This window comes from Doryrhamphus excisus, linkage group LG6 (genome assembly GCF_037039965.1).
Source record: "Doryrhamphus excisus strain RoL-2023G ecotype Guam linkage group LG6, RoL_Dexc_Guam_v1.1, whole genome shotgun sequence".
Taxonomy (NCBI): domain Eukaryota; kingdom Metazoa; phylum Chordata; class Actinopteri; order Syngnathiformes; family Syngnathidae; genus Doryrhamphus; species Doryrhamphus excisus.
Window position 1 is genome coordinate 23815757 of NC_136362.1, and position 23030 is coordinate 23838786.

At 48.0% G+C, this 23030-nt stretch overlaps 18 non-coding genes across 18 annotated transcripts; all 18 read right to left on the reverse strand.

Annotated features, from left to right (window-relative positions):
- Positions 1–90: 90 nt before the first annotated feature.
- trnav-aac (transfer RNA valine (anticodon AAC)) lies at positions 91–163 on the reverse strand. Its single transcript has one exon. It is a non-coding gene; the product is annotated as a tRNA-Val (tRNA).
- Positions 164–3478: 3315 nt separating this feature from the next.
- Positions 3479–3551, reverse strand: trnav-cac (transfer RNA valine (anticodon CAC)). The gene has a single exon. It is a non-coding gene; the product is annotated as a tRNA-Val (tRNA).
- Positions 3552–5684: 2133 nt separating this feature from the next.
- trnay-gua (transfer RNA tyrosine (anticodon GUA)) lies at positions 5685–5771 on the reverse strand. The gene is given in 2 exon segments: positions 5685–5720; positions 5735–5771. It is a non-coding gene; the product is annotated as a tRNA-Tyr (tRNA).
- A 906-nt stretch (positions 5772–6677) lies between these two features.
- On the reverse strand, positions 6678–6750 carry trnak-uuu (transfer RNA lysine (anticodon UUU)). The gene has a single exon. It is a non-coding gene; the product is annotated as a tRNA-Lys (tRNA).
- Positions 6751–7337: 587 nt separating this feature from the next.
- Positions 7338–7409, reverse strand: trnaq-cug (transfer RNA glutamine (anticodon CUG)). Its single transcript has one exon. It is a non-coding gene; the product is annotated as a tRNA-Gln (tRNA).
- Positions 7410–8300: 891 nt separating this feature from the next.
- Positions 8301–8373, reverse strand: trnav-cac (transfer RNA valine (anticodon CAC)). Its single transcript has one exon. It is a non-coding gene; the product is annotated as a tRNA-Val (tRNA).
- Positions 8374–10507: 2134 nt separating this feature from the next.
- Positions 10508–10594, reverse strand: trnay-gua (transfer RNA tyrosine (anticodon GUA)). The gene is given in 2 exon segments: positions 10508–10543; positions 10558–10594. It is a non-coding gene; the product is annotated as a tRNA-Tyr (tRNA).
- Positions 10595–11499: 905 nt separating this feature from the next.
- trnak-uuu (transfer RNA lysine (anticodon UUU)) lies at positions 11500–11572 on the reverse strand. Its single transcript has one exon. It is a non-coding gene; the product is annotated as a tRNA-Lys (tRNA).
- A 587-nt stretch (positions 11573–12159) lies between these two features.
- On the reverse strand, positions 12160–12231 carry trnaq-cug (transfer RNA glutamine (anticodon CUG)). The gene has a single exon. It is a non-coding gene; the product is annotated as a tRNA-Gln (tRNA).
- Positions 12232–13122: 891 nt separating this feature from the next.
- On the reverse strand, positions 13123–13195 carry trnav-cac (transfer RNA valine (anticodon CAC)). The gene has a single exon. It is a non-coding gene; the product is annotated as a tRNA-Val (tRNA).
- A 2134-nt stretch (positions 13196–15329) lies between these two features.
- trnay-gua (transfer RNA tyrosine (anticodon GUA)) lies at positions 15330–15416 on the reverse strand. The gene is given in 2 exon segments: positions 15330–15365; positions 15380–15416. It is a non-coding gene; the product is annotated as a tRNA-Tyr (tRNA).
- A 905-nt stretch (positions 15417–16321) lies between these two features.
- On the reverse strand, positions 16322–16394 carry trnak-uuu (transfer RNA lysine (anticodon UUU)). Its single transcript has one exon. It is a non-coding gene; the product is annotated as a tRNA-Lys (tRNA).
- Positions 16395–16981: 587 nt separating this feature from the next.
- trnaq-cug (transfer RNA glutamine (anticodon CUG)) lies at positions 16982–17053 on the reverse strand. Its single transcript has one exon. It is a non-coding gene; the product is annotated as a tRNA-Gln (tRNA).
- An 891-nt stretch (positions 17054–17944) lies between these two features.
- Positions 17945–18017, reverse strand: trnav-cac (transfer RNA valine (anticodon CAC)). Its single transcript has one exon. It is a non-coding gene; the product is annotated as a tRNA-Val (tRNA).
- Positions 18018–20151: 2134 nt separating this feature from the next.
- Positions 20152–20238, reverse strand: trnay-gua (transfer RNA tyrosine (anticodon GUA)). Its single transcript is given in 2 exon segments — positions 20152–20187; positions 20202–20238. It is a non-coding gene; the product is annotated as a tRNA-Tyr (tRNA).
- A 905-nt stretch (positions 20239–21143) lies between these two features.
- Positions 21144–21216, reverse strand: trnak-uuu (transfer RNA lysine (anticodon UUU)). The gene has a single exon. It is a non-coding gene; the product is annotated as a tRNA-Lys (tRNA).
- A 587-nt stretch (positions 21217–21803) lies between these two features.
- On the reverse strand, positions 21804–21875 carry trnaq-cug (transfer RNA glutamine (anticodon CUG)). The gene has a single exon. It is a non-coding gene; the product is annotated as a tRNA-Gln (tRNA).
- Positions 21876–22766: 891 nt separating this feature from the next.
- trnav-cac (transfer RNA valine (anticodon CAC)) lies at positions 22767–22839 on the reverse strand. The gene has a single exon. It is a non-coding gene; the product is annotated as a tRNA-Val (tRNA).
- Positions 22840–23030: the final 191 nt, after the last annotated feature.

Sequence of the window (23030 nt, forward strand, 5' to 3'; positions counted from 1 at the left end):
AGTGTTCAAGTCCCTTCAGAAGTCAAGCACATGTCCTTGTTCCTATTTGTCACCTTGACTTTTTTTGTAAAAGAAGGACTTCAAAGGCCATGTTTCCACCCAGTTTCGAACTGGGGACCTTTTGCGTGTTAGGCAAACGTGATAACCACAACACTATGGAAACCCGTAGGAAGGGGCTTTTAAGGGGACTGGTGAAGTCACAAAGCAGTTGCCAAAAAATGAAACACGACGATGTGTCCAAAGTGGGGGCAGATTGACAATTGTCCAAATAGACAAAGATGTCTCCTTTGTAGGGAAAATTGTTCCAGAAATTATGGGCTTTTCTTCAACAAAACAAGACATCACAATCGCGGCTTGAAAGAAACACCTTAGTCACCCTCGGGGTCACTTTGATATCTCGGTGGACTCAACTTGTGCCCTTGGAGTCAATGGTTTGTAAATAGGCTTGTAACCTCCTCTAACCTTGTCTGGATGGCTGGATGTCTGGCCTTTTGAAGAATTAAGTTAAGGTCCTTTCAGCCAGCCAATAAGCCTTTTCAAACTATTTGCCAAGTCGCAACATAAACAGGGATTGTTCTGAAAACCGGGCTTGAACCAGGGACCTTTAGAACTTCAGTCTAACTTTCTCCTAAGTGAGTATTTCAGCTTCTGAGGTGGTGTTCTGCTTTTTCAGTCGTGGGTAAAAGTGGGGGCAGGGTGAAGCTGTGTCTGTGCCACGTATGTTGCTGTGTACTTGGTCCAGTGTGTTCTCATCTTGGGTTGGAATGTCCCCATGTCCCCATGTTTTTATGTGCAGTGACAGCAGTTCACAGATAGCGCTGAAAGATGACCCGAACCGTTCGACCGAGGACCAAGACAAATCCTATCTCCACTCAAAACCTAACCAAATGTCAGTTCCCTGACCAGGAATCGAACAACAGCCGCGGTGGTGAGAGCACCAATTCCCAGCCACTAGACAACCAGGTACTGCATCATGGCTGCACTCCGAAAGGCAGAGACTGTGTCGCTTTGATGTACTCCAGCAAAGGAACCAAAATAGTTCTGAGACTGGACCTTTTCTGCCAACGCTGCATCAGCAGGGGAATTAGCTCAAATGGTAGAGCGCTCGCTTAGCATGTGAGAGGTAGCGGGATCAATGCCCGCATTCTCCATAAACTCCTTTGTTTTTTTGATGAAATGTTCCCACGTGGCGAATACTACTCCGGGCCCCAATCCCGATATCTAGGCCAAACACAGCCATAGGTATCACCCTAAACCCAGTCCTAACTGCATTCTCCCCTCTAGCACCTTGTCTTGTCTTGTTGTGGGATCAATGCCCGCAATCTTCAAGGAGTTCTTTGCCTTTTGTAGAAGAGATGTTGGGATTGGATCTACCCCTTAGCATCCGACAAATACCCCAAACCAGGGGAATTACCTCAAATGGTAAAGTGCTTGCTTAGCATGCGAGAAGTAGCAGAGTCGATACCCGCATTCTCCAAGGAATCCTTTGTATTTTGTAAAAGAGATGTGGGATCGGAAATGAGTCCAGGATCTATCCCTCAGCGTCAGACAAATACCCCAAACCTAATCCTGGCCGCGTTCTCTAGATTAGTCTCTTATAATGGAATAGTGAAGAAGCCCAGTACGTGATTTATTGTTCCCAAGTAGCGCATCAAGGTGACCCCAACCATTCCACCGAGGCCTTGCAGAGATGAAGAGGCCCCGAAATGTCCACCCCCAAGATGGACTGAGGTCTTAAACTACCCACACGGACAATCCAAATATCTTCTGGACAAAAAGAGTTCGTGGTCAGACAAGACAAAGGTTGAGCCGGTCACCTGAACATGAAACGTTTGATCTGAGTGTCCGGGATTCAAGTCCCTGTTCAGGTGACCAGGTCTGAGGTCCACTTGCAAACGCCTCCTTTTTGCCCTCAAAATACGAGGGCAACAGGACAATCCCTTGGTACTCTATGGAAACTACATGAGGAGCCTGGCTTTTAACTGGAACTGGAAAGGCTTGTGGCCCCGCACACAAACCAAGTATCTCCTGATCAGCTGATCCTTAACATCAGCTGTCACAGACATTGGCGTCGTTTGGGGACCTCATCCTGATCCACGGTTACCACTGATTTGTAGAGTAAGTCAATAAGTCATCATACTCTTACAGGAAGACTCAGTCCAAACACTCAATTGCTGCAGGGCAAGTAAGTTCCACCAAGACTTGAACTTGGACCACTGGATTCAGAGTCCAGAGTGCTAACCATTACACCATGGAACCCTTTGTTTTGGATGTGACTGGCACCTTCTGGCGTAACAATGGAGGCTTTGCAAACCAGGACAACAACTTTACTCTTTGATGAGCGCTAAGTATTTTCGGGTACAATCCAGGGGTCTTGTGCTCTCACGGAAATGGCTGTCCTTTTCCAACAGGAGTTGAGATGAAACGTATTCAAATAGACACTCAAATGATCACTCAACCAGAATGACTCCGTTTGCCAATTTAAAACTGCGTGACAAAGACTCAAGTCCAACTCCATTGACAGGGAAGCGGAAGTCCTTCAGACAAGACGGTATTGCCATTCTTTCCTGGCAGACATAACATAAGAAACAGCTTGTCCTTCGAGCCGGACTTGAACCAGCTACCTAAGGATGCCAACTTGAACCTCTACAGTCCTACGCGCTTCCAACTGAGCTATTGAAGGTCTTGTTGTGTTGGGGCAAATGAGTACAGCGTCTTCACTGTGTACTGCTTTCCTTTCCTGAGATGCCGGATGGTGGTCCAGAATGTCTTCGAAGCCGTCCGGAAGTCCTTCTCCATGGCTTCTCCAAACTCCTCCCATGTCAGAGTTATTGCCTCAGCAAATGCCAAAGCCGCGGACCGCTTGGCTTGTCGGTTCCTGTCAGCTGAAGTCCCATGAGCCAAAAAGGCCCAATAGAACTCCTTCAGCTTGACGGCATCCCTCACCAATGGCATCCACCTTAGGGCCACAGCCGCCTCGACAATGGAGGCACAGAACATCCCTGCCTCCTTCTGGATCTTGCAGATCACTGGGAAGATATTCGGCTCAAAGGACCATTTGGTCCCGAACATGAAACTTTTGATCTGATTGTCCGGGATTCAAGTCCCTGTTCTGGTGACAAGGTCTGAGGTCCACTTGCAAACGCCTAATTTTGCCACAAAACGCCCGATTAGTTCAGTCGGTAGAGCATGAGACTCTTAATCTCATGGTCGTGGGTTCGAGCCCCATGTTGGGCGATCCAGCAGTTTTATTGATACATCTGAAAGATATCTTTCCTGTTGAAAAGTGTTCAACATGCAAAAAACATTTCATTCCAAATACATAAAAACATGTCTTTTGACCAAAGGCCTGGGGACTCACTTCGTAGGGCATCAGACTTTAAATCTGAGTGTTCAAGTCCCTTCAGAGATCAAGCACATGTCGTTGTTCCTATTTGTCACCTTGACTTTTTTTGTAAAAGAAGGACTTCAAAGGCCATGTTTCCACCCAGTTTCGAACTGGGGACCTTTTGCGTGTGAGGCAAACGTGATAACCACAACACTATGGAAACCCGTAGGAAGGGGCTTTTAAGGGGACTGGTGAAGTCACAAAGCAGTTGCCAAAAAATGAAACACGACGATGTGTCCAAAGTGGGGGCAGATTGACAATTGTCCAAATAGACAAAGATGTCTCCTTTGTAGGGAAAATTGTTCCAGAAATAATGGGCTTTTCTTCAACAAAACAAGACATCATAATTGCGGCTTGAAAGAAACACCTTAGCCACCCTCGGGATCACTTTGATATCTCGGTGAACTCAACTTGTGCCCTTGGAGTCAATGGTTTGTAAATAGGCTTGTAACCTCCTCTAACCTTGTCTGGATGGCTGGATGTCTGGCCTTTTGAAGAATTAAGTTAAGGTCCTTTCAGCCAGCCAATCAGCCTTTTCAAACTATTTGCCAAGTCACAACATAAACAGGGATTGTTCTGAAAACCGGGCTTGAACCAGGGACCTTTAGAACTTCAGTCTAACGTTCTCCTAAGTGAGTATTTCAGCTTCTAAGGTGGTGTTCTGCTTTTTCAGTCGTGGGTAAAAGTGGGGGCAGGGTGAAGCTGTGTCTGTGCCACGTATGTTGCTGTGTACCTGGTCCAGTGTGTTCTCATCTTGGGTTGGAATGTCTCCATGCCGGTAACAGGTGGGGAATACAGTCCGTTGATGAGGATAAGAGCTACAGAAAATGGGAAGGATTTCACTGGTTGAAGTCTCCAGCTACCATAAAAACGGTCATGGGCCACAAGCCTTTTCTGAATTCCGCCTTGGCCAATCGACACTACATAAACTCAACAGCAGTCCTTGTTAGTATAGTGGCCAGTATCTCCGCCTGTCACATGGAAGATTACGCGGTTCGATTCCAAGACGGGGAGTTCCTGTTTTGTATGTCACGTTGAACCTTGAGCAGGGTTGCGGTTGCAACAACCAGTCCGGGAGAACAAGACCTCTATTCATCTTCTTCTCCAAGTGCTCAGCTGTGTTGTACAATCTGACAGTCCTTTGCTACCAAATCATTCCAGTCGTGGATAAAGGACCTGACCAGGAAAATGACAGCTGTGGGATTTCAACCAGTGGCCCCTGAGCGAAAGGAGCCTTAATCTGGTGCTTTAAACCACTCATCCACACAACCCAAAACCATGCCCTGATCAGGAAAAAACTGTGACCTTGTGAGGTTCGCTGACAACGGAGGACACTGAAATGGAGCCGCACATAGGAGGGTACCTGCACTGTTTACATGTCCGTTGACCAGGTAGACCGGGATTCAATTGGCGGACTTGAAATTGTTCTTATGTGCAGTGACAGCAGTTCACAGACAGCGCTGAAAGATGACCCGAACCGTCCGACCGAGGACCAAGACAAATCCTATCTCCAGTCAAAACCTAACCAAATGTCAGTTCCCTGACCGGGAATCGAACAACGGCCGCGGTGGTGAGAGCACCAAGTCCCAGCCACTAGACAACCAGGGACTGCATCATGGCTGCACTCTGAAAGGCAGAGACAGTGTCGCTTTGACGTACTCCAGCAAAGGAAAATAGTTCTGAGACTGGACCTTCTCTGCCAACACTGCATCAGCAGGGGAATTAGCTTGAATGGTAGAGCGCTCGCTTAGCATGTGAGAGGTAGAGGGATCAATGCCCGCATTCTCCATAAACTCCTTTGTTTTTTGATGAAATGTTCCCGAGTAGCGATTACTAATCTGGGCCCCAATCCCGATATCTAGGCCAAATACAGCCGTAGGTATCACCCTAAACTGGATTCAGAGTCCAGAGTGCTAACCATTACACCATGGAACCCTTTGTTTTGGATGTGACTGGCACCTTCTGGCGTAACAATGGAGGCTTTGCAAACCAGGACAACAACTTTACTCTCTGATGAGCGCAAAGTATTTTCAGGTACAATCCAGGGGTCTTGTGCTCTCATGGAAATGGCTGTCCTTTTCCAACAGGAGTTGAGATGAAACGTATTCAAACATACACTCAAATGATCACTCAGAATTACTGAGAATCAGGATTAGAATCAGAATTACTCCGTTTGCCAATTTCAGACTGCGTGACAAAGACTCTAGTCCAACTCCATTGACAGGGAGACAGAGGTCCTTCAGACAAGACGGTATTGCCATTCTTTCCTGGCAGACATAACATAAGAAACAGCTTGTCCTTCGAGCCGGATTTGAACCAGCGACCTAAGGATGCCAGCTTGAACCACTACAGTTCTCCGCTCTTCCAACTGAGCTATCGAAGGTCTTGTTGTTGAGTACAGCCAAGCGTTTGACAGCGTCTTCACTGTGTACTGCTTTCCTTTCCTGAGACGCCGGATGGTGGTCCAGAATCTCTTCGAAGCCGTCCGTAAGTCCTTCTCCATGGCTTCTCCAAACTCCTCCCATGTCAGAGTTTTTGCCTCAGCGAATGCCAAAGCCGCGGAACGCTAAACCCAGTCCTAACCTAAACCCAGTCCTAACTCCATTCTCCCCTCTAGCACCTTGTCTTGTTGTGGGATCAATGCCCACAGTCTCCAAGGAGTTCTTTGCCTTTTGTAGAAGAGATGTTGTGATTGGATCACCCCTTAGCATCCGACAAATACCCCAAACCAGGGGAATTACCTCAAATGGTAAAGTGCTTGCTTAGCATGCGAGAAGTAGCAGAGTCGATACCCGCATTCTCCAAGGAATCCTTTGTATTTTGTAAAAGAGATGTGGGATCGGAAATGAGTCCAGGATCTATCTATCTATCCCTCAGCGTCAGACAAATACCCCAAACCTAATCCTGGCCGCGTTCTCTAGATTAGTCTCTTATCATGGAATAGTGAAGAAACCCAGTACGTGATTTATTGTTCTCAAGTAGCGCATCAAGGTGACCCCAACCATTCCACCGAGGCCGAAGACAAATCCTACCTCCAGTCAAAACCTATCCAAATGTCAATTCCCTGAACGTAAATCGAACCCGGACCACAGCGGTGAGAGCACCGAATCCTAGCCACTAGACCACCAGGGACCGCTTTTGGTCTGCACTCAGAAAGGCAGAGACTGTGTCGCTTCTCTTTGGCCTTCTCGGTGTTGAGGATGAGGCAGCAGAAGTCTTGTGGCATTTTGGACTTGACAACAGGAGGAGGATAAAAGAGATTGGTTTCACATTTAATACTTCTCCTCACCGCCTGAACAGGGACTTGAACCCTGGACCCTCAGATTAAAAGTCGGATGCTCTACCAACTGAGCTATCCAGGCCCTAGATAAATAAGGACAACTCAATGAAGACAAAATCTTCTGGCATACTGTACTTGTCCTTGCAGAGATGAAGAGGCCCCGGTCCCGAAATGTCCACCCCCAAGATGGACTGAGGTCTTAAACTACCCACATGGACAATCCAAATATCTTCTGGACAAAAAGAGTTTGTCGTCAGACAAGAGAAAGGTTGAGCCAGTCACCTGAACATGAAACTTTTGATCTGAGTGTCCGGGATTCAAGTCCCTGTTCAGGTGACCAGGTCTGAGGTCCACTTGCAAACGCCTCCTTTTTGCCCTCAAACCACGAGGGCAACAGGACAATCCCTTGGTACTCTATGGAAACTACATGAGGAGACTGGCTTTTAACTGGAACTGGAAAGACTTGTGGCCCCGCACGACTTGTGGCCCCGCACACAAACCAAGTATCTTCTGATCAGCTGATCCTTGACATCAGCTGTCACAGACATTGGCGTCGTTTGGGGACCTCATCCTGATCCACGGTTACCACTGATTTGTAGAGTAAGTCAATAAGTCATCATACTCTTACAGGAAGACTCGGTCCAAACACTCAATTGCTGCAGGGCAAGTAGGTTCCACCAAGACTTGAACTTGGACCACTGGATTCAGAGTCCAGAGTGCTAACCATTACACCATGGAACCCTTTGTTTTGAATGTGACTGGCACCTTCCTTCTCCATGGCTTCTCCAAACTCCTCCCATGTCAGAGTTTTTGCCTCAGCGAATGCCAAAGCCGCGGACCGCTTGGCCTGTCGGTTCCCATCAGCTGAAGTCCCATGAGCCAAAAAGGCCCAATAGAACTCCTTCAGCTTGACGACATCCCTCACCAATGGTATCCACCAACGGGTTCTAGGATTATCGCCACGACAGGCCCTGACCACCTTAGGGCCACAGCTGCCTCGACAATGGAGGCACAGAACATCCCTGCCTCCCTCTGGATCTTGCAGGTCACTGGGAAGATATTCGGCTCGAAGGACCATTTGGTCCCGAACATGAAACTTTTGATCTGAGTGTCCCGGATTCAAGTCCCTGTTCAGGTGACCAGGTCTGAGGTCCACTTGCAAAGGCCTCCTTTAGCCCTCAAAATACAAGGACAACACCTTGGTACTTTATGGAAGCTACATGAGGAGCCGGGCTTTTAACTGGAACTGGAAAGACTTGCGGCCCCGCACTGTCAATAGGGGGTTTTGAACCCACGCCTCATTAGAGACTGCAAACTGAATGCAGCGCCTTCGACCGCTCGGCCATCCTGACCCTTCAGGATCCATTTGAAGGTTCTCTTAATGGTTTTTAAATGTCTTAGGGGTTGTGGGCCTTCTTATTTTTCTTTTATGTTATGAACCCTCGCGGTCCATCAGGTCCTCCAACACCGACCTGTTATGTATTCCCAGCCCATCAGTCATCCGGGAAATATGGATTGTGTGTCCAAACTGGGGATGGATGCTCGTGTACACACCTTCAGACATCAAGAACATATCCTTGTTCCTATTTGTCATCTTGATTTTTTTTTGTAAAAGGAGGTCTTGAAAGGCCATGTTTCCACCCAGTTTCGAACTGGGGACCTTTTGCGTGTGAGGCAAACGTGATAACCACTACACTATGGAAACCTGAAGGAAGGGGCTTTTAAGGGGACTGGTGAAGTCACAAAGCAGTTGCCAAACAATGAAACACGACGATGTGTCCAAAGTGGGGGCAGATTGACAATTGTCCAAATGGACAAAGATTTCTCCTTTGTAGGGAAAATTGTTCCAGAAATAATGGGCTTTTCTTCAACAAAACAAGACATCATAATTGCGGCTTGAAAGAAACACCTTAGCCACCCTCGGGATCACTTTGATATCTCGGTGAACTCAACTTGTGCCCTTGGAGTCAATGGTTTGTAAATAGGCTTGTAACCTCCTCTAACCTTGTCTGGATGGCTGGATGTCTGGCCTTTTGAAGAATTAAGTTAAGGTCCTTTCAGCCAGCCAATAAGCCTTTTCAAACTATTTGCCAAGTCACAACATAAACAGGGATTGTTCTGAAAACCGGGCTTGAACCAGGGACCTTTAGAACTTCAGTCTAACGTTCTCCTAAGTGAGTATTTCAGCTTCTAAGGTGGTGTTCTGCTTTTTGAGTCGTGGGTAAAAGTGGGGGCAGGGTGAAGCTGTGTCTGTGCCACGTATGTTGCTGTGTACCTGGTCCAGTGTGTTCTCATCTTGGGTTGGAATGTCCCCATGCCGGTAACAGGTGGGGAATACAGTCCGTTGATGAGGATAAGAGCTACAGAAAATGGGAAGGATTTCACTGGTTGAAGTCTCCAGCTACCATAAAAACGGTCATGGGCCACAAGCCTTTTCTGAATTCCGCCTTGGCCAATCGACACTACATAAACTCAACAGCAGTCCTTGTTAGTATAGTGGCCAGTATCTCCGCCTGTCACATGGAAGATTACGCGGTTCGATTCCCAGACGGGGAGTTCCTGTTTTGTATGTCACGTTGAACCTTGAGCAGGGTTGCGGTTGCAACAACCAGTCCGGGAGAACAAGACCTCTATTCATCTTCTTCTCCAAGTGCTCAGCTGTGTTGTACAATCTGACAGTCCTTTGCTACCAAATCATTCCAGTCGTGGATAAAGGACCTGACCAGGAAAATGACAGCTGTGGGATTTCAACCAGTGGCCCCTGAGCGAAAGGAGCCTTAATCTGGTGCTTTAGACCACTCATCCACACAACCCAAAACCGTGCCCTGATCAGGAAAAAAACTGTGACCTTGTGAGGTTCGCTGACAACGGAGGACACTGAAATGGAGCCGCACATAGGAGGGTACCTGCACTGTTTACATGTCCGTTGACCAGGTAGACCGGGATTCAATTGGCGGACTTGAAATTGTTCTTATGTGCAGTGACAGCAGTTCACAGACAGCGCTGAAAGATGACCCGAACCGTCCGACCGAGGACCAAGACAAATCCTATCTCCAGTCAAAACCTAACCAAATGTCAGTTCCCTGACCGGGAATCGAACAACGGCCGCGGTGGTGAGAGCACCAAGTCCCAGCCACTAGACAACCAGGGACTGCATCATGGCTGCACTCTGAAAGGCAGAGACAGTGTCGCTTTGACGTACTCCAGCAAAGGAAAATAGTTCTGAGACTGGACCTTCTCTGCCAACACTGCAGCAGCAGGGGAATTAGCTCGAATGGTAGAGCGCTCGCTTAGCATGTGAGAGGTAGAGGGATCAATGCCCGCATTCTCCATAAACTCCTTTGTTTTTTGATGAAATGTTCCCGAGTAGCGATTACTAATCTGGGCCCCAATCCCGATATCTAGGCCAAATACAGCCGTAGGTATCACCCTAAACTGGATTCAGAGTCCAGAGTGCTAACCATTACACCATGGAACCCTTTGTTTTGGATGTGACTGGCACCTTCTGGCGTAACAATGGAGGCTTTGCAAACCAGGACAACAACTTTACTCTCTGACGAGCGCAAAGTATTTTCAGGTACAATCTAGGGGTCTTGTGCTCTCATGGAAATGGCTGTCCTTTTCCAACAGGAGTTGAGATGAAACGTATTCAAACATACACTCAAATGATCACTCAGAATTACTGAGAATCAGGATTAGAATCAGAATTACTCCGTTTGCCAATTTCAGACTGCGTGACAAAGACTCTAGTCCAACTCCATTGACAGGGAGACAGAGGTCCTTCAGACAAGACGGTATTGCCATTCTTTCCTGGCAGACATAACATAAGAAACAGCTTGTCCTTCGAGCCGGATTTGAACCAGCGACCTAAGGATGCCAGCTTGAACCACTACAGTCCTCCGCTCTTCCAACTGAGCTATCGAAGGTCTTGTTGTTGAGTACAGCCAAGCGTTTGACAGCGTCTTCACTGTGTACTGCTTTCCTTTCCTGAGACGCCGGATGGTGGTCCAGAATCTCTTCGAAGCCGTCCGGAAGTCCTTCTCCATGGCTTCTCCAAACTCCTCCCATGTCAGAGTTTTGCCTCAGCGAATGCCAAAGCCGCGGAACGCTAAACCCAGTCCTAACCTAAACCCAGTCCTAACTGCATTCTCCCCTCTAGCACCTTGTCTTGTTGTGGGATCAATGCCCACAGTCTCCAAGGAGTTCTTTGCCTTTTGTAGAAGAGATGTTGTGATTGGATCACCCCTGAGCATCCGACAAATACCCCAAACCAGGGGAATTACCTCAAATGGTAAAGTGCTTGCTTAGCATGCGAGAAGTAGCAGAGTCGATACCCGCATTCTCCAAGGAATCCTTTGTATTTTGTAAAAGAGATGTGGGATCGGAAATGAGTCCAGGATCTATCTATCTATCCCTCAGCGTCAGACAAATACCCCAAACCTAATCCTGGCCGCGTTCTCTAGATTAGTCTCTTATCATGGAATAGTGAAGAAACCCAGTACGTGATTTATTGTTCTCAAGTAGCGCATCAAGGTGACCCCAACCATTCCACCGAGGCCGAAGACAAATCCTACCTCCAGTCAAAACCTATCCAAATGTCAATTCCCTGAACGTAAATCGAACCCGGACCACAGCGGTGAGAGCACCGAATCCTAGCCACTAGACCACCAGGGACCGCTTTTGGTCTGCACTCAGAAAGGCAGAGACTGTGTCGCTTCTCTTTGGCCTTCTCGGTGTTGAGGATGAGGCAGCAGAAGTCTTGTGGCATTTTGGACTTGACCACAGGAGGAGGATAAAAGAGATTGGTTTCACATTTAATACTTCTCCTCACCGCCTGAACAGGGACTTGAACCCTGGACCCTCAGATTAAAAGTCTGATGCTCTACCAACTGAGCTATCCAGGCCCTTGATAAATAAGGACAACTCAATGAAGACAAAATCTTCTGGCATACTGTACTTGTCCTTGCAGAGATGAAGAGGCCCCGGTCCCGAAATGTCCACCCCCAAGATGGACTGAGGTCTTAAACTACCCACATGGACAATCCAAATATCTTCTGGACAAAAAGAGTTTGTCGTCAGACAAGAGAAAGGTTGAGCCAGTCACCTGAACATGAAACTTTTGATCTGAGTGTCCGGGATTCAAGTCCCTGTTCAGGTGACCAGGTCTGAGGTCCACTTGCAAACGCCTCCTTTTTGCCCTCAAACCACGAGGGCAACAGGACAATCCCTTGGTACTCTATGGAAACTACATGAGGAGACTGGCTTTTAACTGGAACTGGAAAGACTTGTGGCCCCGCACGACTTGTGGCCCCGCACACAAACCAAGTATCTTCTGATCAGCTGATCCTTGACATCAGCTGTCACAGACATTGGCGTCGTTTGGGGACCTCATCCTGATCCACGGTTACCACTGATTTGTAGAGTAAGTCAATAAGTCATCATACTCTTACAGGAAGACTCGGTCCAAACACTCAATTGCTGCAGGGCAAGTAGGTTCCACCAAGACTTGAACTTGGACCACTGGATTCAGAGTCCAGAGTGCTAACCATTACACCATGGAACCCTTTGTTTTGGATGTGACTGGCACCTTCCTTCTCCATGGCTTCTCCAAACTCCTCCCATGTCAGAGTTTTTGCCTCAGCGAATGCCAAAGCCGCGGACCGCTTGGCCTGTCGGTTCCCGTCAGCTGAAGTCCCATGAGCCAAAAAGGCCCAATAGAACTCCTTCAGCTTGACGACATCCCTCACCAATGGTATCCACCAACGGGTTCTAGGATTATCGCCACGACAGGCCCTGACCACCTTAGGGCCACAGCCGCCTCGACAATGGAGGCACAGAACATCCCTGCCTCCCTCTGGATCTTGCAGGTCACTGGGAAGATATTCGGCTCGAAGGACCATTTGGTCCCGAACATGAAACTTTTGATCTGAGTGTCCCGGATTCAAGTCCCTGTTCAGGTGACCAGGTCTGAGGTCCACTTGCAAAGGCCTCCTTTAGCCCTCAAAATACAAGGACAACACCTTGGTACTTTATGGAAGCTACATGAGGAGCCGGGCTTTTAACTGGAACTGGAAAGACTTGCGGCCCCGCACTGTCAATAGGGGGATTTGAACCCACGCCTCAATAGAGACTGCAAACTGAATGCAGCGCCTTCGACCGCTCGGCCATCCTGACCCTTCAGGATCCATTTGAAGGTTCTCTTAATGGTTTTTAAATGTCTTAGGGGTTGTGGGCCTTCTTATTTTTCTTTTATGTTATGAACCCTCGCGGTCCATCAGGTCCTCCAACACCGACCTGTTATGTATTCCCAGCCCATCAGTCATCCGGGAAATATGGATTGTGTGTCCAAACTGGGGATGGATGCTCGTGTACACACCTTCAGACATCAAGAACATATCCTTGTTCCTATTTGTCATCTTGATTTTTTTTTGTAAAAGGAGGTCTTGAAAGGCCATGTTTCCACCCAGTTTCGAACTGGGGACCTTTTGCGTGTGAGGCAAACGTGATAACCACTACACTATGGAAACCTGAAGGAAGGGGCTTTTAAGGGGACTGGTGAAGTCACAAAGCAGTTGCCAAACAATGAAACACGACGATGTGTCCAAAGTGGGGGCAGATTGACAATTGTCCAAATGGACAAAGATTTCTCCTTTGTAGGGAAAATTGTTCCAGAAATAATGGGCTTTTCTTCAACAAAACAAGACATCATAATTGCGGCTTGAAAGAAACACCTTAGCCACCCTCGGGATCACTTTGATATCTCGGTGAACTCAACTTGTGCCCTTGGAGTCAATGGTTTGTAAATAGGCTTGTAACCTCCTCTAACCTTGTCTGGATGGCTGGATGTCTGGCCTTTTGAAGAATTAAGTTAAGGTCCTTTCAGCCAGCCAATAAGCCTTTTCAAACTATTTGCCAAGTCACAACATAAACAGGGATTGTTCTGAAAACCGGGCTTGAACCAGGGACCTTTAGAACTTCAGTCTAACGTTCTCCTAAGTGAGTATTTCAGCTTCTAAGGTGGTGTTCTGCTTTTTGAGTCGTGGGTAAAAGTGGGGGCAGGGTGAAGCTGTGTCTGTGCCACGTATGTTGCTGTGTACCTGGTCCAGTGTGTTCTCATCTTGGGTTGGAATGTCCCCATGCCGGTAACAGGTGGGGAATACAGTCCGTTGATGAGGATAAGAGCTACAGAAAATGGGAAGGATTTCACTGGTTGAAGTCTCCAGCTACCATAAAAACGGTCATGGGCCACAAGCCTTTTCTGAATTCCGCCTTGGCCAATCGACACTACATAAACTCAACAGCAGTCCTTGTTAGTATAGTGGCCAGTATCTCCGCCTGTCACATGGAAGATTACGCGGTTCGATTCCCAGACGGGGAGTTCCTGTTTTGTATGTCACGTTGAACCTTGAGCAGGGTTGCGGTTGCAACAACCAGTCCGGGAGAACAAGACCTCTATTCATCTTCTTCTCCAAGTGCTCAGCTGTGTTGTACAATCTGACAGTCCTTTGCTACCAAATCATTCCAGTCGTGGATAAAGGACCTGACCAGGAAAATGACAGCTGTGGGATTTCAACCAGTGGCCCCTGAGCGAAAGGAGCCTTAATCTGGTGCTTTAGACCACTCATCCACACAACCCAAAACCGTGCCCTGATCAGGAAAAAAACTGTGACCTTGTGAGGTTCGCTGACAACGGAGGACACTGAAATGGAGCCGCACATAGGAGGGTACCTGCACTGTTTACATGTCCGTTGACCAGGTAGACCGGGATTCAATTGGCGGACTTGAAATTGTTCTTATGTGCAGTGACAGCAGTTCACAGACAGCGCTGAAAGATGACCCGAACCGTCCGACCGAGGACCAAGACAAATCCTATCTCCAGTCAAAACCTAACCAAATGTCAGTTCCCTGACCGGGAATCGAACAACGGCCGCGGTGGTGAGAGCACCAAGTCCCAGCCACTAGACAACCAGGGACTGCATCATGGCTGCACTCTGAAAGGCAGAGACAGTGTCGCTTTGACGTACTCCAGCAAAGGAAAATAGTTCTGAGACTGGACCTTCTCTGCCAACACTGCAGCAGCAGGGGAATTAGCTCGAATGGTAGAGCGCTCGCTTAGCATGTGAGAGGTAGAGGGATCAATGCCCGCATTCTCCATAAACTCCTTTGTTTTTTGATGAAATGTTCCCGAGTAGCGATTACTAATCTGGGCCCCAATCCCGATATCTAGGCCAAATACAGCCGTAGGTATCACCCTAAACTGGATTCAGAGTCCAGAGTGCTAACCATTACACCATGGAACCCTTTGTTTTGGATGTGACTGGCACCTTCTGGCGTAACAATGGAGGCTTTGCAAACCAGGACAACAACTTTACTCTCTGACGAGCGCAAAGTATTTTCAGGTACAATCTAGGGGTCTTGTGCTCTCATGGAAATGGCTGTCCTTTTCCAACAGGAGTTGAGATGAAACGTATTCAAACATACACTCAAATGATCACTCAGAATTACTGAGAATCAGGATTAGAATCAGAATTACTCCGTTTGCCAATTTCAGACTGCGTGACAAAGACTCTAGTCCAACTCCATTGACAGGGAGACAGAGGTCCTTCAGACAAGACGGTATTGCCATTCTTTCCTGGCAGACATAACATAAGAAACAGCTTGTCCTTCGAGCCGGATTTGAACCAGCGACCTAAGGATGCCAGCTTGAACCACTACAGTCCTCCGCTCTTCCAACTGAGCTATCGAAGGTCTTGTTGTTGAGTACAGCCAAGCGTTTGACAGCGTCTTCACTGTGTACTGCTTTCCTTTCCTGAGACGCCGGATGGTGGTCCAGAATCTCTTCGAAGCCGTCCGGAAGTCCTTCTCCATGGCTTCTCCAAACTCCTCCCATGTCAGAGTTTTGCCTCAGCGAATGCCAAAGCCGCGGAACGCTAAACCCAGTCCTAACCTAAACCCAGTCCTAACTGCATTCTCCCCTCTAGCACCTTGTCTTGTTGTGGGATCAATGCCCACAGTCTCCAAGGAGTTCTTTGCCTTTTGTAGAAGAGATGTTGTGATTGGATCACCCCTGAGCATCCGACAAATACCCCAAACCAGGGGAATTACCTCAAATGGTAAAGTGCTTGCTTAGCATGCGAGAAGTAGCAGAGTCGATACCCGCATTCTCCAAGGAATCCTTTGTATTTTGTAAAAGAGATGTGGGATCGGAAATGAGTCCAGGATCTATCTATCTATCCCTCAGCGTCAGACAAATACCCCAAACCTAATCCTGGCCGCGTTCTCTAGATTAGTCTCTTATCATGGAATAGTGAAGAAACCCAGTACGTGATTTATTGTTCTCAAGTAGCGCATCAAGGTGACCCCAACCATTCCACCGAGGCCGAAGACAAATCCTACCTCCAGTCAAAACCTATCCAAATGTCAATTCCCTGAACGTAAATCGAACCCGGACCACAGCGGTGAGAGCACCGAATCCTAGCCACTAGACCACCAGGGACCGCTTTTGGTCTGCACTCAGAAAGGCAGAGACTGTGTCGCTTCTCTTTGGCCTTCTCGGTGTTGAGGATGAGGCAGCAGAAGTCTTGTGGCATTTTGGACTTGACCACAGGAGGAGGATAAAAGAGATTGGTTTCACATTTAATACTTCTCCTCACCGCCTGAACAGGGACTTGAACCCTGGACCCTCAGATTAAAAGTCTGATGCTCTACCAACTGAGCTATCCAGGCCCTTGATAAATAAGGACAACTCAATGAAGACAAAATCTTCTGGCATACTGTACTTGTCCTTGCAGAGATGAAGAGGCCCCGGTCCCGAAATGTCCACCCCCAAGATGGACTGAGGTCTTAAACTACCCACATGGACAATCCAAATATCTTCTGGACAAAAAGAGTTTGTCGTCAGACAAGAGAAAGGTTGAGCCAGTCACCTGAACATGAAACTTTTGATCTGAGTGTCCGGGATTCAAGTCCCTGTTCAGGTGACCAGGTCTGAGGTCCACTTGCAAACGCCTCCTTTTTGCCCTCAAACCACGAGGGCAACAGGACAATCCCTTGGTACTCTATGGAAACTACATGAGGAGACTGGCTTTTAACTGGAACTGGAAAGACTTGTGGCCCCGCACGACTTGTGGCCCCGCACACAAACCAAGTATCTTCTGATCAGCTGATCCTTGACATCAGCTGTCACAGACATTGGCGTCGTTTGGGGACCTCATCCTGATCCACGGTTACCACTGATTTGTAGAGTAAGTCAATAAGTCATCATACTCTTACAGGAAGACTCGGTCCAAACACTCAATTGCTGCAGGGCAAGTAGGTTCCACCAAGACTTGAACTTGGACCACTGGATTCAGAGTCCAGAGTGCTAACCATTACACCATGGAACCCTTTGTTTTGGATGTGACTGGCACCTTCCTTCTCCATGGCTTCTCCAAACTCCTCCCATGTCAGAGTTTTTGCCTCAGCGAATGCCAAAGCCGCGGACCGCTTGGCCTGTCGGTTCCCGTCAGCTGAAGTCCCATGAGCCAAAAAGGCCCAATAGAACTCCTTCAGCTTGACGACATCCCTCACCAATGGTATCCACCAACGGGTTCTAGGATTATCGCCACGACAGGCCCTGACCACCTTAGGGCCACAGCCGCCTCGACAATGGAGGCACAGAACATCCCTGCCTCCCTCTGGATCTTGCAGGTCACTGGGAAGATATTCGGCTCGAAGGACCATTTGGTCCCGAACATGAAACTTTTGGTCTGAGTGTCCCGGATTCAAGTCCCTGTTCAGGTGACCAGGTCTGAGGTCCACTTGCAAAGGCCTCCTTTAGCCCTCAAAATACAAGGACAACACCTTGGTACTTTATGGAAGCTACATGAGGAGCCGGGCTTTTAACTGGAACTGGAAAGACTTGCGGCCCCGCACTGTCAATAGGGGGATTTGAACCCACGCCTCATTAGAGACTGCAAACTGAATGCAGCGCCTTCGACCGCTCGGCCATCCTGACCCTTCAGGATCCATTTGAAGGTTCTCTTAATGGTTTTTAAATGTCTTAGGGGTTGTGGGCCTTCTTATTTTTCTTTTATGTTATGAACCCTCGCGGTCCATCAGGTCCTCCAACACCGACCTGTTATGTATTCCCAGCCCATCAGTCATCCGGGAAATATGGATTGTGTGTCCAAACTGGGGATGGATGCTCGTGTACACACCTTCAGACATCAAGAACATATCCTTGTTCCTATTTGTCATCTTGATTTTTTTTTGTAAAAGGAGGTCTTGAAAGGCCATGTTTCCACCCAGTTTCGAACTGGGGACCTTTTGCGTGTGAGGCAAACGTGATAACCACTACACTATGGAAACCTGAAGGAAGGGGCTTTTAAGGGGACTGGTGAAGTCACAAAGCAGTTGCCAAACAATGAAACACGATGATGTGTCCAAAGTGGGGGCAGATTGACAATTGTCCAAATGGACAAAGATTTCTCCTTTGTAGGGAAAATTGTTCCAGAAATAATGGGCTTTTCTTCAACAAAACAAGACATCATAATTGCAGCTTGAAAGAAACACCTTAGCCACCCTCGGGATCACTTTGATATCTCGGTGAACTCAACTTGTGCCCTTGGAGTCAATGGTTTGTAAATAGGCTTGTAACCTCCTCTAACCTTGTCTGGATGGCTGGATGTCTGGCCTTTTGAAGAATTAAGTTAAGGTCCTTTCAGCCAGCCAATAAGCCTTTTCAAACTATTTGCCAAGTCACAACATAAACAGGGATTGTTCTGAAAACCGGGCTTGAACCAGGGACCTTTAGAACTTCAGTCTAACGTTCTCCTAAGTGAGTATTTCAGCTTCTAAGGTGGTGTTCTGCTTTTTGAGTCGTGGGTAAAAGTGGGGGCAGGGTGAAGCTGTGTCTGTGCCACGTATGTTGCTGTGTACCTGGTCCAGTGTGTTCTCATCTTGGGTTGGAATGTCCCCATGCCGGTAACAGGTGGGGAATACAGTCCGTTGATGAGGATAAGAGCTACAGAAAATGGGAAGGATTTCACTGGTTGAAGTCTCCAGCTACCATAAAAACGGTCATGGGCCACAAGCCTTTTCTGAATTCCGCCTTGGCCAATCGACACTACATAAACTCAACAGCAGTCCTTGTTAGTATAGTGGCCAGTATCTCCGCCTGTCACATGGAAGATTACGCGGTTCGATTCCCAGACGGGGAGTTCCTGTTTTGTATGTCACGTTGAACCTTGAGCAGGGTTGCGGTTGCAACAACCAGTCCGGGAGAACAAGACCTCTATTCATCTTCTTCTCCAAGTGCTCAGCTGTGTTGTACAATCTGACAGTCCTTTGCTACCAAATCATTCCAGTCGTGGATAAAGGACCTGACCAGGAAAATGACAGCTGTGGGATTTCAACCAGTGGCCCCTGAGCGAAAGGAGCCTTAATCTGGTGCTTTAGACCACTCATCCACACAACCCAAAACCGTGCCCTGATCAGGAAAAAAACTGTGACCTTGTGAGGTTCGCTGACAACGGAGGACACTGAAATGGAGCCGCACATAGGAGGGTACCTGCACTGTTTACATGTCCGTTGACCAGGTAGACCGGGATTCAATTGGCGGACTTGAAATTGTTCTTATGTGCAGTGACAGCAGTTCACAGACAGCGCTGAAAGATGACCCGAACCGTCCGACCGAGGACCAAGACAAATCCTATCTCCAGTCAAAACCTAACCAAATGTCAGTTCCCTGACCGGGAATCGAACAACGGCCGCGGTGGTGAGAGCACCAAGTCCCAGCCACTAGACAACCAGGGACTGCATCATGGCTGCACTCTGAAAGGCAGAGACAGTGTCGCTTTGACGTACTCCAGCAAAGGAAAATAGTTCTGAGACTGGACCTTCTCTGCCAACACTGCAGCAGCAGGGGAATTAGCTCGAATGGTAGAGCGCTCGCTTAGCATGTGAGAGGTAGAGGGATCAATGCCCGCATTCTCCATAAACTCCTTTGTTTTTTGATGAAATGTTCCCGAGTAGCGATTACTAATCTGGGCCCCAATCCCGATATCTAGGCCAAATACAGCCGTAGGTATCACCCTAAACTGGATTCAGAGTCCAGAGTGCTAACCATTACACCATGGAACCCTTTGTTTTGGATGTGACTGGCACCTTCTGGCGTAACAATGGAGGCTTTGCAAACCAGGACAACAACTTTACTCTCTGACGAGCGCAAAGTATTTTCAGGTACAATCTAGGGGTCTTGTGCTCTCATGGAAATGGCTGTCCTTTTCCAACAGGAGTTGAGATGAAACGTATTCAAACATACACTCAAATGATCACTCAGAATTACTGAGAATCAGGATTAGAATCAGAATTACTCCGTTTGCCAATTTCAGACTGCGTGACAAAGACTCTAGTCCAACTCCATTGACAGGGAGACAGAGGTCCTTCAGACAAGACGGTATTGCCATTCTTTCCTGGCAGACATAACATAAGAAACAGCTTGTCCTTCGAGCCGGATTTGAACCAGCGACCTAAGGATGCCAGCTTGAACCACTACAGTCCTCCGCTCTTCCAACTGAGCTATCGAAGGTCTTGTTGTTGAGTACAGCCAAGCGTTTGACAGCGTCTTCACTGTGTACTGCTTTCCTTTCCTGAGACGCCGGATGGTGGTCCAGAATCTCTTCGAAGCCGTCCGGAAGTCCTTCTCCATGGCTTCTCCAAACTCCTCCCATGTCAGAGTTTTGCCTCAGCGAATGCCAAAGCCGCGGAACGCTAAACCCAGTCCTAACCTAAACCCAGTCCTAACTGCATTCTCCCCTCTAGCACCTTGTCTTGTTGTGGGATCAATGCCCACAGTCTCCAAGGAGTTCTTTGCCTTTTGTAGAAGAGATGTTGTGATTGGATCACCCCTGAGCATCCGACAAATACCCCAAACCAGGGGAATTACCTCAAATGGTAAAGTGCTTGCTTAGCATGCGAGAAGTAGCAGAGTCGATACCCGCATTCTCCAAGGAATCCTTTGTATTTTGTAAAAGAGATGTGGGATCGGAAATGAGTCCAGGATCTATCTATCTATCCCTCAGCGTCAGACAAATACCCCAAACCTAATCCTGGCCGCGTTCTCTAGATTAGTCTCTTATCATGGAATAGTGAAGAAACCCAGTACGTGATTTATTGTTCTCAAGTAGCGCATCAAGGTGACCCCAACCATTCCACCGAGGCCGAAGACAAATCCTACCTCCAGTCAAAACCTATCCAAATGTCAATTCCCTGAACGTAAATCGAACCCGGACCACAGCGGTGAGAGCACCGAATCCTAGCCACTAGACCACCAGGGACCGCTTTTGGTCTGCACTCAGAAAGGCAGAGACTGTGTCGCTTCTCTTTGGCCTTCTCGGTGTTGAGGATGAGGCAGCAGAAGTCTTGTGGCATTTTGGACTTGACCACAGGAGGAGGATAAAAGAGATTGGTTTCACATTTAATACTTCTCCTCACCGCCTGAACAGGGACTTGAACCCTGGACCCTCAGATTAAAAGTCTGATGCTCTACCAACTGAGCTATCCAGGCCCTTGATAAATAAGGACAACTCAATGAAGACAAAATCTTCTGGCATACTGTACTTGTCCTTGCAGAGATGAAGAGGCCCCGGTCCCGAAATGTCCACCCCCAAGATGGACTGAGGTCTTAAACTACCCACATGGACAATCCAAATATCTTCTGGACAAAAAGAGTTTGTCGTCAGACAAGAGAAAGGTTGAGCCAGTCACCTGAACATGAAACTTTTGATCTGAGTGTCCGGGATTCAAGTCCCTGTTCAGGTGACCAGGTCTGAGGTCCACTTGCAAACGCCTCCTTTTTGCCCTCAAACCACGAGGGCAACAGGACAATCCCTTGGTACTCTATGGAAACTACATGAGGAGACTGGCTTTTAACTGGAACTGGAAAGACTTGTGGCCCCGCACGACTTGTGGCCCCGCACACAAACCAAGTATCTTCTGATCAGCTGATCCTTGACATCAGCTGTCACAGACATTGGCGTCGTTTGGGGACCTCATCCTGATCCACGGTTACCACTGATTTGTAGAGTAAGTCAATAAGTCATCATACTCTTACAGGAAGACTCGGTCCAAACACTCAATTGCTGCAGGGCAAGTAGGTTCCACCAAGACTTGAACTTGGACCACTGGATTCAGAGTCCAGAGTGCTAACCATTACACCATGGAACCCTTTGTTTTGGATGTGACTGGCACCTTCCTTCTCCATGGCTTCTCCAAACTCCTCCCATGTCAGAGTTTTTGCCTCAGCGAATGCCAAAGCCGCGGACCGCTTGGCCTGTCGGTTCCCGTCAGCTGAAGTCCCATGAGCCAAAAAGGCCCAATAGAACTCCTTCAGCTTGACGACATCCCTCACCAATGGTATCCACCAACGGGTTCTAGGATTATCGCCACGACAGGCCTTGACCACCTTAGGGCCACAGCCGCCTCGACAATGGAGGCACAGAACATCCCTGCCTCCCTCTGGATCTTGCAGGTCACTGGGAAGATATTCGGCTCGAAGGACCATTTGGTCCCGAACATGAAACTTTTGATCTGAGTGTCCCGGATTCAAGTCCCTGTTCAGGTGACCAGGTCTGAGGTCCACTTGCAAAGGCCTCCTTTAGCCCTCAAAATACAAGGACAACACCTTGGTACTTTATGGAAGCTACATGAGGAGCCGGGCTTTTAACTGGAACTGGAAAGACTTGCGGCCCCGCACTGTCAATAGGGGGATTTGAACCCACGCCTCATTAGAGACTGCAAACTGAATGCAGCGCCTTCGACCGCTCGGCCATCCTGACCCTTCAGGATCCATTTGAAGGTTCTCTTAATGGTTTTTAAATGTCTTAGGGGTTGTGGGCCTTCTTATTTTTCTTTTATGTTATGAACCCTCGCGGTCCATCAGGTCCTCCAACACCGACCTGTTATGTATTCCCAGCCCATCAGTCATCCGGGAAATATGGATTGTGTGTCCAAACTGGGGATGGATGCTCGTGTACACACCTTCAGACATCAAGAACATATCCTTGTTCCTATTTGTCATCTTGATTTTTTTTTGTAAAAGGAGGTCTTGAAAGGCCATGTTTCCACCCAGTTTCGAACTGGGGACCTTTTGCGTGTGAGGCAAACGTGATAACCACTACACTATGGAAACCTGAAGGAAGGGGCTTTTAAGGGGACTGGTGAAGTCACAAAGCAGTTGCCAAACAATGAAACACGACGATGTGTCCAAAGTGGGGGCAGATTGACAATTGTCCAAATGGACAAAGATTTCTCCTTTGTAGGGAAAATTGTTCCAGAAATAATGGGCTTTTCTTCAACAAAACAAGACATCATAATTGCGGC